The following is a 14635-nucleotide window of genomic DNA, read 5'->3' on the forward strand; positions in this document are numbered from 1 at the left end:
CTTCATTGTCTTCAGCTCTTAATTTGTCTTGCATTTTTATGTCTACTTTGAAAATGACACAATCCCAACAGCTCCAGTAAAAATGGCAATTACTTTTAAAATGATGCATTTCAAAGCACAACACTGTCATTCAACCCCTGATGGAGCCGTTACTTTGAATGCAGTGATTTCTGTTTAACAGCACTATTAGTTACTAGAAGGACCAATCATTGTATTCTTCTATGGAAAGGAAAATGACTGTCTTTATGACTCCTGGCAAATGATTTTACATAATGCCCTAATGTGAAAAATGTGTTGGCGTCTTAGAAAAGGTTATTTTCACACCTGTGAACCAGATCTCGATTGGCAAAATAGGCTAAGCATGAAGCAATTAAACAGGGTGTCAAAGTTTAAGCTGGTTTTGCAGCAGTGCTTCTGCAGCACAAAGGGAGGGAGTCACAGAGGACAGACTAGTTAGAATAACAAACAACTTTTATATCAAGGGGAAAGGTAAAAATTATTATTTTCTGCCTATATGTGGTTCAAAAAAGGTTCAATTAATCTAAATGTTCTTTGCACATGCTGTGAAGGGGATGCAAGAGGTGATCTGAGCTAGGGATAGCCAACACCAACCTTAAAATGTCATCACAATATATTTTATGGTATTTACTTTAATTATGATAAAAGATACAATGAAAAGTACTTGGAATCCAGCACAGATTTTTTTGGGCAACAAATCTGTAACAGTGTAGAGTTTTGGCAGAAGAGGGCAGGTTTGGTCCTTAAGGGCCAATGTCCTGTATGCTTTAGATGTGTCCCATTCCAACACATCCGAATCAAATGACTGACTTGTCTCCTCGGTCTCATTGGTTCTTCAATTCTTTAGAAATAATTCATATCAATCAAAGAGAAATTAGTATATGCAGGATACTGCTTCTTGATAACTGGAACTGTCAAGTGAAGAAGTAAATGTCACTAACATTGTGATGAAATTATAAGTTAAAATCACCAAAAATACTTTGAAATGTAAACAACTATTTCTTGTAGGCTGCAAGGTGGAAGAGTTGTTCCCACTGTTGCCTTGCAGCACAAAGGTCATATATCACCCATGGCTGCTTATCCTGGATTCGGTTTCAGATGACTTGGCACCAACTTCACCCAATGCAGATGGAGGGCAGAGAGTAAATGCAGCCTACTTATTTCTGTTGATGAAGCATCAAATGCCTAAAGTCTATGTCCTGTAACCATTCTAATAGAGGAAGATAAATGTTATTTTCGTGATTCGAAGGTAGTTGGTCACAAGGGAGTTAATAAAAAAAAACTTACCAAAAAAAAAAGAGGAGAAAAGTGGATCAACAATCTACAGCTAAAAACAGGCAGTGTGAAAACTAACAATGCGAGAGTTTGCAGCGCCAACTTCAAACAGGTAACGATCGCATCATTTAAATTGTATTGTCAGATATATTTTATTGGACAGTTACTTAGAAAGACAAGCATTCATATGTAAGTTAAGATATATTATTTTTACGCCCTAGCTTGGATGTCCTCAGAGTGCTGTAGTTAGCAGTTAGCTCAGTGCCGGAGAGAAAATACAATGTTTATTCAGTGGGACTTCCATGCTAAAAAAAAAAAAAAGGTAAATAAATTATAACCTACCAGCCATACAGTCACAGTGAGCTGTGACTATTCCCCCATGCCTGGCCATGAACTAAATATAGTTCACGAATATATTCGTGGCCAGACAGAACATGAGGGTTTCTGTAGATCGCTGCTAATCGTTGACCCACATTGGACTTGAATCCAGCATCCTACAACGACTCAACATTAACATACAACTCCAGCATGAATTTGGGTTTACAGAAGTTAAATAAATTAATTACCGGGAGATCCAAGCTCATAGAAATAACATGTTAGTTTGTTGTTAGCGATAGCATTGCTATCAGACTAATTACTTAAAATAGCACAACTCACTACTCACCCGGCAGAAACAAGTGGACAGCCATTTAATGGTTCTTTTGATCCTAAATGTTTGCCCCAACCTAAAACTAAATGATTGCATTTCCAGGCTTTTGAAAACTTTATTCTCGCTCGTCGTTTAATATGAGGTCTGTAGCTCCAGATAGATAGTTATGTCCATCGCATCGATGCGATTATATGAGAAGTATTTTTTACCGAGATAACACGGATCATATCCTAAATATAAGCATATTTATTTCGAAATGCCTTGTCTGTTTCAGCCTATTTAGGGCTTTCTCGTACTCGTTGTGATCAATTTTGCTTTGTTTTGAACCGGAGAAATCCACTTCCGGACCTCCATCTGAATTTCGAGCGTCATCCGGGTCACGTTTCTGCAACCCAGCAATTGCAGACACGTGACGATTGATGGCTGATTTTTTTTTTTTTTTTTTTTTTTTTTGTAAACAAACAGTATACAAAGACTCGTTGAGGTACAAAGAACGATTGATGGCTCTATGGCCCCTGTGATTATGGCCCTCATCAAACTGACAATAGAAAACAAGCTTAGCAATCCTTATAGGGTCTGTTAACATAATCAAACAGAGGCTATTGTTAGTTTTGCAGGATGACTAATTGTCCAACTCCAGTTGGACAACTGTAAATGCGCATGTTAGAAAATGCACATTTACAGTTAAATGGAAGTAAAAGTTAGATTATTTAAAGTTAGAAGATGTGTATGTGAACAGACGAAGACCCCACAAATTTTCATTAAGAGAATAACACTGACAAAAGAGGTGTCAATTTTCCATCCTCTGTACATGTTGAAGAATGATGACTTGACCATCATGGTACTGGGATACATTTCTCATGTTCCTACTACATTAAGTGATTATTGACTACTTATAAGACATTAACATGCCTGAAGATATGTTGCCTTATACCAGGGGTGCCTAAAGTTGGTCCTCGAGGACCGGCATCCTTCATGTTTAAGTTCTCTCCCTGGTTTAGCACACCTGTATCAAATGATGGGTCATTAGAAGACCTAAAGAGAACATTGACTTGCTGAGGAGGTTGTTACTACCACTAGGGAGAGAACTAAAACATGCAGGATGCCAGCCCTCGAGGACCAACTTTGGGAAAACGTTCCTTATACTGAAGAGGAAATGCCCCTGACATGGGTATTACATAACAACAATGACCCCAAGCGTACCGGTAAGCAAGCAGCATATTGGCTCCAAACAAACAAGATTGGTCAGTTAAATCCCCAGCCTTTGATCCACAATAAGACATACAAGGGTGAGGCAAAACCAAGAGAACCAGAAAAATCATGCAATATTGTCCAAACATCCTGGACAAGAAAACAAGTTGGAAATTAGTCAACTTCATGTAAAACAGATGTAAAGAAGTTCTCAGAACGAGTTATCCAGAAATGACTAGCTCAGTGATTCACAGGAAAGCTAAATCTTTAATCATCAGTCTGTTTGTACAGCTAATTTATTCCTTGTTCATCTTTTTTTTTTTCCAGAATGACATTTTTCCCATGTTTTGGAAAAAAAAAAAACATGTATTGAATGCATTTAAAAACAATAAAACTTATATAGATTTTGATTTTTACTCAGCATTATTTATTCACAGTCTGATTGCTTTAACCTTTCTTTGTTAGCTAAAAATCTGCTGGAAAATAAACCAACACAGTAAACAGCTGCTTTACAATTATTATTTGTCTCAACCGATAAGAGAAGCTGTATAATAGGTCCACTAAAGTTTTATATTCTACGTAAGCAAAAACTGGAATTTTTTTGTGATATTTATTAATGAACTTTATTCAAGTGTACACTTGAATAAGGCATACTTCTCTTGAATTTCTACATAGTTTTATCTATTACTGATATTGCTAACATCTGATCCTGAATTCTCATGTAAACCCTTTGGGGTCATTTAATAACATGGGAAACAACTAAATTATAAAGAGATATGTGATGGAAAGAGAATTTAGGGCATTAATAAGAAAAAAAATGTTAAAATAGGGGAAGAGTAAAAACTTAAAAGTTTAAGTTCTGTTAATATGTAGCTCTTTCACCATAAGTCACAGTGTGTTCAGTGTGAGTATACAGGCAGACCTTTGACATATAAAAAAGAAAGGTTCATAAGAGAAGAGAAAGCATGTTGTGTCTCTCCATGTTTGCCTTCCTGAGGGTTTGAGGTCATTAATCATGGTCAAATCTACAGCAAAACAATTCAGCAAAGGAAAACAGAGATGGGGGAGGGGCGGGTTTGGTGAAGGGGGAGGCGAAGGAGAGCTGAGAAGGGGTGAGATGAAGGAGAGTGAAAGACAGTGAGGAGTTTTGAAATGGATTGCAGCCTGGAAACAAAAAGGTGGAAAGAAGGTCTGAGGAGCTGATGCAGTTGACACCAGATAGGTTTAGTGTGGCAAAAGCCCAAATAGAGAGAGGAAGAAATTCAGTAAAGGGAGAACAGGAGCAACAAAATGAAGTCGAAGAACTGCTACAAATATCTTTTCGTCAAGCCAAACCAATGTCAGTTTGATACAGGAAGTAAAGAGAGTCACTGAGGTTATAGAACAGTTGACTAGATCATATCAGATATATAGAGCTCTCCATGCTTTCACTGAGACTCACACTTTCAGATTATTACGCCTTCTCAGTGTACTCAAACCAATCTGAGAAATATTTTGGAAATGACATTTTGTTTTCAAAACGTGCTCCACTGGGTGATTTTTTTTTTTTTTTCTACTCAGTGCACAGGAAACATCTGAAATCGGTTTAAATTCCTAATGTAAGTCACCTGGATATACAAGTGTAGCATGCATCTTTTATGTCAATAGTTTAATATTTAAAATACAATAATAAAACATTGCTATAAATTAGCTCTTCTAATTATGCCAATAATATTGTCACTATTTTAGATAAGGTAATGATCTATTTATCTTCCAGTTTTACCCTTGTCGTCTGGTCTGAGTGATGATGTAGTGAGTAATGTTTGTTGCAACATTGAGTCAGAAGAACCATATTTTATCTCTCCCTGTACTTTATGTAAATGCCTGAAAAGACAAAGCTCCACATGACTTGACTTTGAAAATATTCAAAAATTCAGCTTGGATATGCTTGTATGAACAACATTTATATTATAATCATTGATGGAAAACTTGAGCTAGTGAAGCAAGCCAAAGCACAATACGACCACCGCTGTGTTTATTAATTGAAATAAGCTTATTGTAATGAAATGCTAACTTTCATTTCTAAACCACTTTTAAATTAAACTAAGACTTTGTTATAGTGACAATCTTGTCACATGATAAACATGTGAGTCCTAGTACTCACATGTTTATCCAAAAAGTACATTTTGGACAGCAGTGGCTTTCCTCTTATAAGGCCATCGTTGTTGTGCACAGCATAGCTGCTATACTTGTGTTGTTATATAATGTCTAAAGCATGTGCTGTGGATTTTAAACTTCCACAGTTCAAAATTCTTTAGAAAAAACACAATCCTCCCCCACCTCTGATTGTAATCTTCAATGTCTAATTTCAAATAAAGATCAACTGCTTTTGACATATTTTTTTACTACCCTCAGACTTTTTTCAACAAAAACAGCAATTAGTTTGTTACGTGTTGTCTTGTTTGTTCAATTGGCCTTCCTTTGCTTCCATTTTTAAGTCTAATTAAGTTTTGTCTTATAATGCTGAGCAGTGTGCACAATTTTAAAGAGAACCAACACTAACCATGTAAATTAGGCTTTTTTCTTTCTTTTTTTGGTTGTGTACTAAGTGTTCTCTGCATTTTTGTGATTGTGTGTTCAAAGGACTGACTTTACGAAGTCAAATATTTTTCCCATATTTATGAGCCTGGAATGGGTCCCAAAACAATTAAATCCAAAAACCCATGACATAAACATAAAATGGAAGCATAACTCAAAACGTTTTAAACCCCCACAGACTGTCTTGATTATTTAACATTCCTTCCTTAAAACGTTGTACCATGACAACTTGCTGTCGGACCTCTGTGTATGTGCTGACTAAATTCCACTTAATTTGATCAGATAAAACGGTACTGGAAATGTTTTTATTGGCATGCTAAATTTGTTTTGTATAAACATGCCATTTTATCAAGAAACTAAATAAAATCAGTTATGTACAAATAAGGCAACTTATTTTATGCATCTTTTGAACCAATGCAAAAAAGAAAATGAAAATATTTGTTGTTTGCTGGATATCACTGCTTCTCTTTAATCCGTGGAGGCTTAATGTTGGAACTGACCTCGATGAATATGCCATCCATCCAAAGTAGATTGGATGGGTTGGGTTAATGCCTAATTGACTCAGAAAAGTCATGTTCATATCAATTTTTGACCAAATCTATGATCTTACAGAGCACAAGTTTGCTTTGCATTCTGTGCCGTAGTGCCGCTAACGGTACTGATTTGGAGAAGAGGATTTTCTCATAAGGTTGATGTGAATCCAGCTGTTTTTTTTGTTTTTTTTTGCTGTATGAGCTGACTACCAAATCACAGAGCTGGAAGCTGCGGCTGGGGATGTTTCAGATTTAAAGAAAGATGAGGCAGGAGAGGCGTGGAGAGGAGGACTTAAACCACCTCCTCAAATCTTTTTCATGGTAGCAGCCCGCCCCTCCCCGGCTTTTTCAGCCCACCGTAACTAATCGCATGTCAGTCAATGTGGCGATGGAAAGAGGCAGCAGTCAAAATACCTGTGTCAGGACTGTGGTCATTAGAGCATTCAATGACTCATAGACAGGCACACAGACAGAGAGAGCCAAACACACGCATACACATGCAAACAGACTGAAGCAAAGGACAGAGAGAGTGGGGGATGGTTCGCAATAAAGCAGATATGGTTTGCATGAGGGCATAAATTTGCTCCTGCATATGTAGTCTCCCTTTATGTGTTCCTAATATGCATACATGTTTGCATACTATATAACTACAGCTTGAGAATATGTTAAAAGATCTGGAGTTGTACATATTTCATTCTGGCCAATGCGTCTCTGTCATGCATCCTGAATAATAACACTCACATACACACACTCACTCACACACACAATGCATTGATTCCACTGTGATAAAGATAACAAAGTTAGACCTTCCATAATATTTATTTTCCCATAACAGACCAAGTCTGCCACGCCCGGTCAAATAACTCCATGCAGATGAAATATGGTCTTCATTACCTTTAAACCTCAACACAGAAACTAGCGAGGGGAAACAGAATTGCCCTTCTTTCTCGACTGAAAGAGCACAAAATGAATTGGAGCAGCTATGATTTCTTTTTGCATTGCCATGACAAATGTACCAAAATGGAGTGAGGGAGGAAAAAAGAGAACGATAGTGACACATGAAAGAGACACGAAAGGGCATAGAAGACAAAGAACTAGATTATATATATATATATATATATATATATATATATATATATATATATATATATATATGTGTGTGTGTGTGTGTGTAGCTAAATTTGTGCTTGACTTTAAGATCCAGGATGAGAAGAAATGAATTAAGGTGTTTAGTTGAGGATCATGTTAAATCACGCATTGGAATGAGTCCCAAAGGAAGTCTGTTCCCTCTCTGGCTTATGATGGGCTTAATTGCATCTATCAGGTTCTAGATATAACATTAATCTTGGGTTTATTGGTCAGCTTTATGGTCCTGTCAATCATGCAATCATGCTGAGAGGCTTTAAGAGGGAGACCGCTCTTCCAAACGGCACCTTAAAATAATGCATGCCAGATTACAAAGCAACAATGGCAGCAAGGGGTGAGAGGTAAAAGGGAAAACATGCACATATATTTAAAAATGTGTATCAGCAGGCCAAAAGAACATTGCGTCTGTGAGTGACTCAGTGATTCTGAGTTGTTTTGGTTTGATGCTGGACTGATCACTTTGCCTTTTTTTTTTTTAATGCATGGTTCATTGGGCTAAAGGCACACACACTTCCCCCACCTCTGACCCCCAAAGCTCTTGGTAGGTGTAGGATTTCAGATGGCCACATAATCGCACCATTGTGCCCCTGTAAACACAATGAAAACAAAGCTCACACATTGCTGACATTCAACTCTGCTCACTCTGCCTAACCTTGACTTACAGCGCAGCTCAGGTGGAACATAGATATGGATATTCAAACAACACATAACATATGACAAGTAAGACAGCAAAGCATTTTTTTTAAATAAATCAACATGGACAAAAATATGTAAGAATATTTTAAATAAAGCTTATCATTAGAAACAAATGAGAGCTGTCCCGTACCCGACTTTTCTTTAGGTTGTGGTCCCTCCTGATTACTTAAACCAGCACACTTCTCATCACATGTGGGCCTGAGAACTCTGTCTGGTCGTTCCATTAAATCTATTAAATCCACTTGCATTATGGCATAGTGCTTATAGTGCACAATAGGAGCCTTTCAAGGGCAGTCCCCGAGGAAGCCAACAAAGAGGTCTTTTAGAGACAAGTAAACTAATTCATAAAAAGCCAAACATTTTTTTTTTTTTTCTGTAAGTGTGTGTACCTACTCCAACATACTCGCAATTTATAATTTTACACAGCAAAAGATACTTTGCTTCAACTATATAGCAGTAGTCATTAGTGTTACGCACATATCCACACACACGCACATATATATATATAATATCAAAACATCCAAGCACCAGACATCCATCAATATCTTTTTTATGGTTAATTCAAATTGTCCAATTCTTTCAGAATGTGAGGATTAACAGTCGTTGGACATAGGCCAAAACTATATAGGAAGCATTTTCAGAAGTCATAGAACTGGTACAATAGCCAGGATCAGAAACTTCAGCATTTTGCTTTCACTCAAAATAAAGTTCACTTAAATGTGCTTAAAGTAACCTCATCAAAAATATTAATGAAAAACGTTTTCAAGAAATACAGCACATTTCAAACAAAACTGCATTCTTAATTTTATCTTTTCAAATCTCAATCATTGTCTTGGTTCATCCTACTCAAGTGAAGGAAAGCTTTTACCCTTCGTGGTCTGTTTTCACCACAAAAAAACAACCTGGTAAGCATAAGTACAGTAATTTGAAAGAACATGATTCTTCACCAGAAGGAACAGAGAAAAAAAAAATCTCTCTTTCTGCATTTGAAAACTCAACATGTATTTAAATCTAAATGCAGCAACCAAGCGCTGTCTTCGTCTGTCAGTGGGCCTCGAAATAATTTGCTGTTCTTTCATTCGCTGCCATGCTGACTTCACATCCAGCCTCCGCCACTAGCGTTCAGGCAGAATTTTCTATTACCAATCTAATTGCACATTCCACCCTGACAAGAGCTCATTAAACCTTAATTATACACATGTTGTTTTCTACAAACATCTCCATTTGGGTCTCTCTGCCTTGTAATTGTTCAGCAGGGACAAGCAGTTGAGATTTTTTGCAGACTGAGACTGGAAAAAGAGAGTTAAAGAGGGAAGGAGTGAGAGAAAGAAGGAAGAAAAAGGAAAAAAAAATACCAGAGAGAAAGAGAGGAGTGTCTGGAAGTAGGTCATACCTCTCCATAAACAAGGCATGGTTTCTAAAATAATATACCCATCCAGTGGAAGTAATGCCAAACAACTGAGTGAATGTGGAGCTCATGTAATATTTACAGAGCACTAATACATAGATGGCAGGTCTTTTTCTCAGCCCCTCCACCCTCCAGCCTCACCATCTTATTCCAAAGTCAGAGGTTTTTCTTCTTGTTTTTCATCTGCTTTTGCCATTTGAATTTCAGAGAAAGACAACTACACTCATACATCAAGCAGGGAGGGGTGCTGGTAAGTGTTAAGATGTTGAGTTTCCCTTGCTTCCCTTCTCACTTGTTTGCCGCCCCTCTGCACCAACCACTGCACACCTCACTGTTTCCTCCACATTGGCTATGGCTCTCATGTTTTACACACATTTGTTACATTTTAGAGAGAGGAGAGTGTAGGTCTTTATCCAGACACTTTGCAGCATGGGCATTGGTATAATATGGTGTGGAAGCTGTGATTTTTTTAAAAAAAAATACTTCTTTAAACTCTAGCAGGTGCTGGGAGGACGGCAACTAGTGTTGTCCATGGGTTCGGACTGTTCGCATTCAGCCTGAGTATTTCTACAAGGAGTATAGACTTTGTCAATATTGTTGGAGATGAAAATTAAAAGGATTCGCATTAAACTAAAAAGTTACATGTGCATCAGTTTGAACAGAGTGACTTCGCTTCTTATATTATAATACTTCAAAAACTGACTATGATCTGGGAAAACATGCAGGCACCTCTTTTGTAGAGCTGTTCTAATCAGGCTTTTCTTAGCCGGCACCGACATCTAGTTTTATTTGAGGTTTGATTCAAAAAGAGAGGTAGTGGTTTTAAACTCAAAAGACAATAAAGGAAAATAAAATGTATGCTCATTTATGAAGCAAGGGGTGAAGTGGAAGATCCCACTGCAGATAGCAAGCAACAGGCAGCCTATTGAAAATACATTTTTTATTAAAAATTAGGAAAATCAAAAACTTAAGCTGCCCTGCGACAGACTGGCGACCTGTCCAGGATGTACCCCGCCTCTCGCCCGGAACGTTAGCTGGAGATAGGCACCAGCACCCCTCCCGACCCCACTGAGGGACAAGGGTGTTCAGAAAATGGATGGATGGATGAAAAACTTAAGCTCAGGAAAAAATAAATAAATAAATAAATAAATAAATCGCAGCAGGAACACAAGATGTTGGTAGCAAAAGGGGAATTTGGCCAAGACCTGACTACCTGAGATAAGTTTAGGATGGAGAAATGATTAGTAATCAAGGAACATGTGGTTAATTAGTAACCAGCTGTAAAGGGGCAGCTGTGAGGAAAGGCAAATCAATGAAGCTGAACTGAGAAAAAAATGATACACTTGGGAAAAAACAAGAAATAATTAAGATTCAATGTAAAATGTGACAAAGAATCACAGAAAAAGGAGCACAAGGAGAACAAAGACTTCAAGTAAAAATAAATGTTCAAAATAAAACAAACTTAGGTGTAGAGAGAACTGGAACTGAAGATTGCAGCTCAGTAAAGAGCTTACAAACATATCTAACACCACAGTGCAGAACAAAAACACAAGGAATCCAAAAACCACGGAATGAACTAAATTTGGAAAACAAGAGACAACCAAACAAAAAAAAAACTTTCAAAAGTTATGATGATTTATGCATAAAGGCAAATCCCTGAGCTTTATCTCATTTTACTAAACCCCAAAAAGTTTTGTGAAATTCTGCTGGTACCTGTGAATCTGATCAATTGTGCAATTATTGTAGAAGTAATGCCTGTCATGTCTCCTACTCCTTTACCTCGCCTTTATGCAGCAACTATTCATTACTGACTGTGGAAATGAACTTGTCTCTTCAGGAATTCCATCTTTAAGCTTCCAAATTCCAAATTTCCAATTTACAGATTCAAGAATAATCATAATCCATAACTACATGGTTTACACCCACTGGTACCTTCTAAAAAAATAGGTGGTGACAATGTCCCTAGTTTGGCAGATTTTACATAGAACTTATTAGAAACAAGCAATTTATATTCTGAATCTGAAATATGTCTATGTAAAAAAATACTATGTAGTAAGAAAGTGTAGCAATTCTTGAAATTTCAACATGCAGCCATTGATGCCATGATCACGAAATGGTGTTTATTAAAAGTGGCACTTTGAGCCTCTAGTTTGTGCTTTTGTCATGACAATGTGCTGTTTTGTTAACACTCCATAATTTGCTTCTCTTTTTCTCTCACTTTGCAAAGATTAGTGTGACTCTAAGACATTAATGTAGCCAAGCTTTTAGTTAGAAAAGAAGAGTTTGCCAAACTTCAAATGTGCTAGTTGGTACATTATTAAATTTGGTTGTATCAAAACAGATTCCTGTGGTGATGGTTATTGCCTAGATAGTAATAATAATAATAATAATAATAATAATAATAATAATGTCGTCTGGCAATACTTTGCTTTATTTATTTAGAATTCAAATAGCTTGTGATAAAAAATGAAACAGTTTTTGTTAAACAATGTCATATCTGCAAAGGTCCCATTACAGTTCACATGTTACTGGTGAATTGTTGGCTGCGTGTTCAATAGTGTGATAATATATCTGTCCAAACACAAAGTTTAAATCTTCTGTAATTATTTAAAATCTGCAGCCAAATAAATCTGATTTCTCTGCAGAATTTACATCCATCACAGCTAAAAACTCAGATGCGTATATCAGCTATCAGCTTTTGGTGGCATGAAATGAGATGTCATTGCTAAAACTGCGCCATGTCACTGCCACTTAACACCCAAAAAGAAATAAGTGTCCACGCTGAGCATCTCAGTCATCACTGGGGACCTTCTCAGCCTGTCACTGGTGACACATACTGCATGCATCATTGATACCCATCCAGCAGCTGGAAATAAATAGGCTGTTGTCAGATCCTCCCTGCTCCGAAACATGTAATATTACAATTATTAATAGTATTTTTATACAATGCACAGTTGTCTTCCCAAATTTCTTTCCAGTGGGCTGGTTGAAATATTCCAGTTTTAGCACAGATCCAGTGAACATCAGTCAATTCCCACTAACATCAAACACAAAAGCTCTACAGAATGACGCGAGTCATGTTAGGATAAACAAACATGACATATTAAACAAGAAAATGAGTTGCTCTTAATAATCCTCCATATTAAATCAGGAAAACACTAATTAGAACAACCTGCGCCTGATCCCGACTGATTCACCCCTGCTCTCAGGCTCTTTTTGTGAGTGTGTGTTTGTGTCTGTCACATTCTTCTCCTTCTGCCGCCTTAATAGGCACTGTCTTAGATACCGCTACAGAATAGCGCTCATGCAATATTAATATCACACCAAAATATGGAAGCTCAAGCCCCCTCTCCGACTCTGACTCCCTACATAATTGACTATGCAAGGCTCCAAATCAGCTTGGAGAAAGAGAAAAAGACATGGAGAGAGACAAAGCAGCATGGATAGAGAGAGAGAGATGTAAAAAAAAAAAAAAACAGTTCTGAAACGATGCTGTCATCTTTGTGTTCCAGCAGATTTTGAACCTTCACCCTTCTGTGCTACAGTCAAGGCAGGAGAACTAAACAACAACAGGAACAGCTAGAGAAGCAGTTCAAACAATTTGGTTTCCTACAAAGAATCCACAATCAGGTAACGTAAAATCCTCCCTCCCCCATCAGGGATGTTTAATAATTAGTTTCATCACCTCAGACGCCCCATTGCATCATCTGGAGTTTAAACCAACTTTGTGTTGAGACTTTACCATTTAAAACTCTTGTGCTTCTGTGATTAAGAAAGAATCCAAACACTTGCACAGACCATATATGGTGCTATGACACCTTCCTAACTCTGCAAAGTTGAATTACTTTTAATTCAACTTTGCAAATAAATGTGCAAATTAATGTGCTTTGTATCTACAGTGCCCAAAAAGCGTGAACATCTCTTGATGTGTCACCGGCTACACAAATTGCAACCACTTTCCACAATGTATTTATTTAATTACTATCACAATTCAAAGCAATGTAGTACAAAATTACAAACTGTAATGGAAAATATGCAGTAAGTGTTTTACATTTTTATTTTTTACACATGAAAACCTAGGGGGGGGGGGAATGCTGAGTGATGCTCATCTCCACTGTGCAACATGGCAAAGGCAGCATCATGCTATGGGAATGAGCTTCTTCTGGAAAGTCAAAATGAGCTTTTCGAAGTTGATGAGATTCACAAAAGACTTAAGATTGCTGAAGTGATTTAACTTCTAGCAGGACAATGTCCCACTCATACAGCCAGAGATACAATGGGGGGATTTATAGCCACACATTTATTTGTTAAAATGACTCAAAGTCAAATCCTAAACAAATCCTAATCTACCCAATCTACTTGGGTAGATTAAACTAAAGTTCAATTAGTTTGCAAAGAAGAATGTGCAAACATTTATGTCATTATTTCAAAACTGTTAGTTTGTTGTGCTTGGACTTACATATTTTTTACATTATAATAATAATATTTCATGGAGTAAGAATAAGTTTAAAGAGCAAAAATCACTAAATGTAGTAGATGTTTATTAATGAATAAAACTAAAAATTATAACAGGCTTATTAAACAGTCAAGACCCTGCAGTTGAATGCTTATCAGTCATGCTGCTGGTAACTTGGTAACTGTAGTTTTAAAATTATGCTTTTGCAACTGGAAATAAGTCCAAACAATGGATTTTTATCTTTTTTTTATAAGCAAAATAAAGGTTTAGAAGCCACTGAAGCAGGTAGGGCAGGCCCATAGTTGCTCTCCTGGATCCAGCAGTCAGTCACCTTGACACTTCCTCTGGGATCTCATTTAAAGAAATTTAAACAGGAATAGTTTGACAGAAACTTCACTTTTAAAGTCTTGCAACACCTTCACACTTGGTAACCGACCCATAGCTAGTAAACATTGTGTGTAAAGTATTGCACACTTATTAGTCTGAAATGTTTCTACTCTGATAAAGACTTGAATCCAAAGCCACTCATACAGCAGAACAACTCCCTCTCCGCACGGACCACAGCAGAGCCGTGGAGATCATGGCCTCTGCACTGAACATTTTAGAAAGTAAACCATAGACACTTAGCGCTGTAATAGATGTTAAAAGAGAGAAAAGCAAAGGTTGCGGGGGCAGAGCCGGAGGTT

General features: G+C 37.2%; 1 protein-coding gene across 9 annotated transcripts in view; it reads right to left on the minus strand.

Moving 5' to 3' along the window:
• tox2 (TOX high mobility group box family member 2) overlaps positions 1-14635 on the minus strand; it is a 125212-nt gene that overhangs the window by 52326 nt on the left and 58251 nt on the right. Inside the window, exon 1 of one of the 9 annotated variants that reach the window (XM_016669793.1) lies at positions 2855-3072. The exons of the other annotated variants lie outside the window; for them this stretch is intronic. The gene's annotated coding sequence lies outside the window, so the exon portion shown is untranslated. Of the gene's footprint in view, positions 1-2854; positions 3073-14635 lie in introns of those variants that run through there. 9 annotated transcript variants of the gene reach the window in all.

This window comes from Poecilia formosa, unplaced genomic scaffold (assembly GCF_000485575.1).
Source record: "Poecilia formosa unplaced genomic scaffold, Poecilia_formosa-5.1.2 Scaffold2, whole genome shotgun sequence".
In the NCBI taxonomy this organism is placed as follows: Eukaryota; Metazoa; Chordata; class Actinopteri; order Cyprinodontiformes; family Poeciliidae; genus Poecilia; species Poecilia formosa.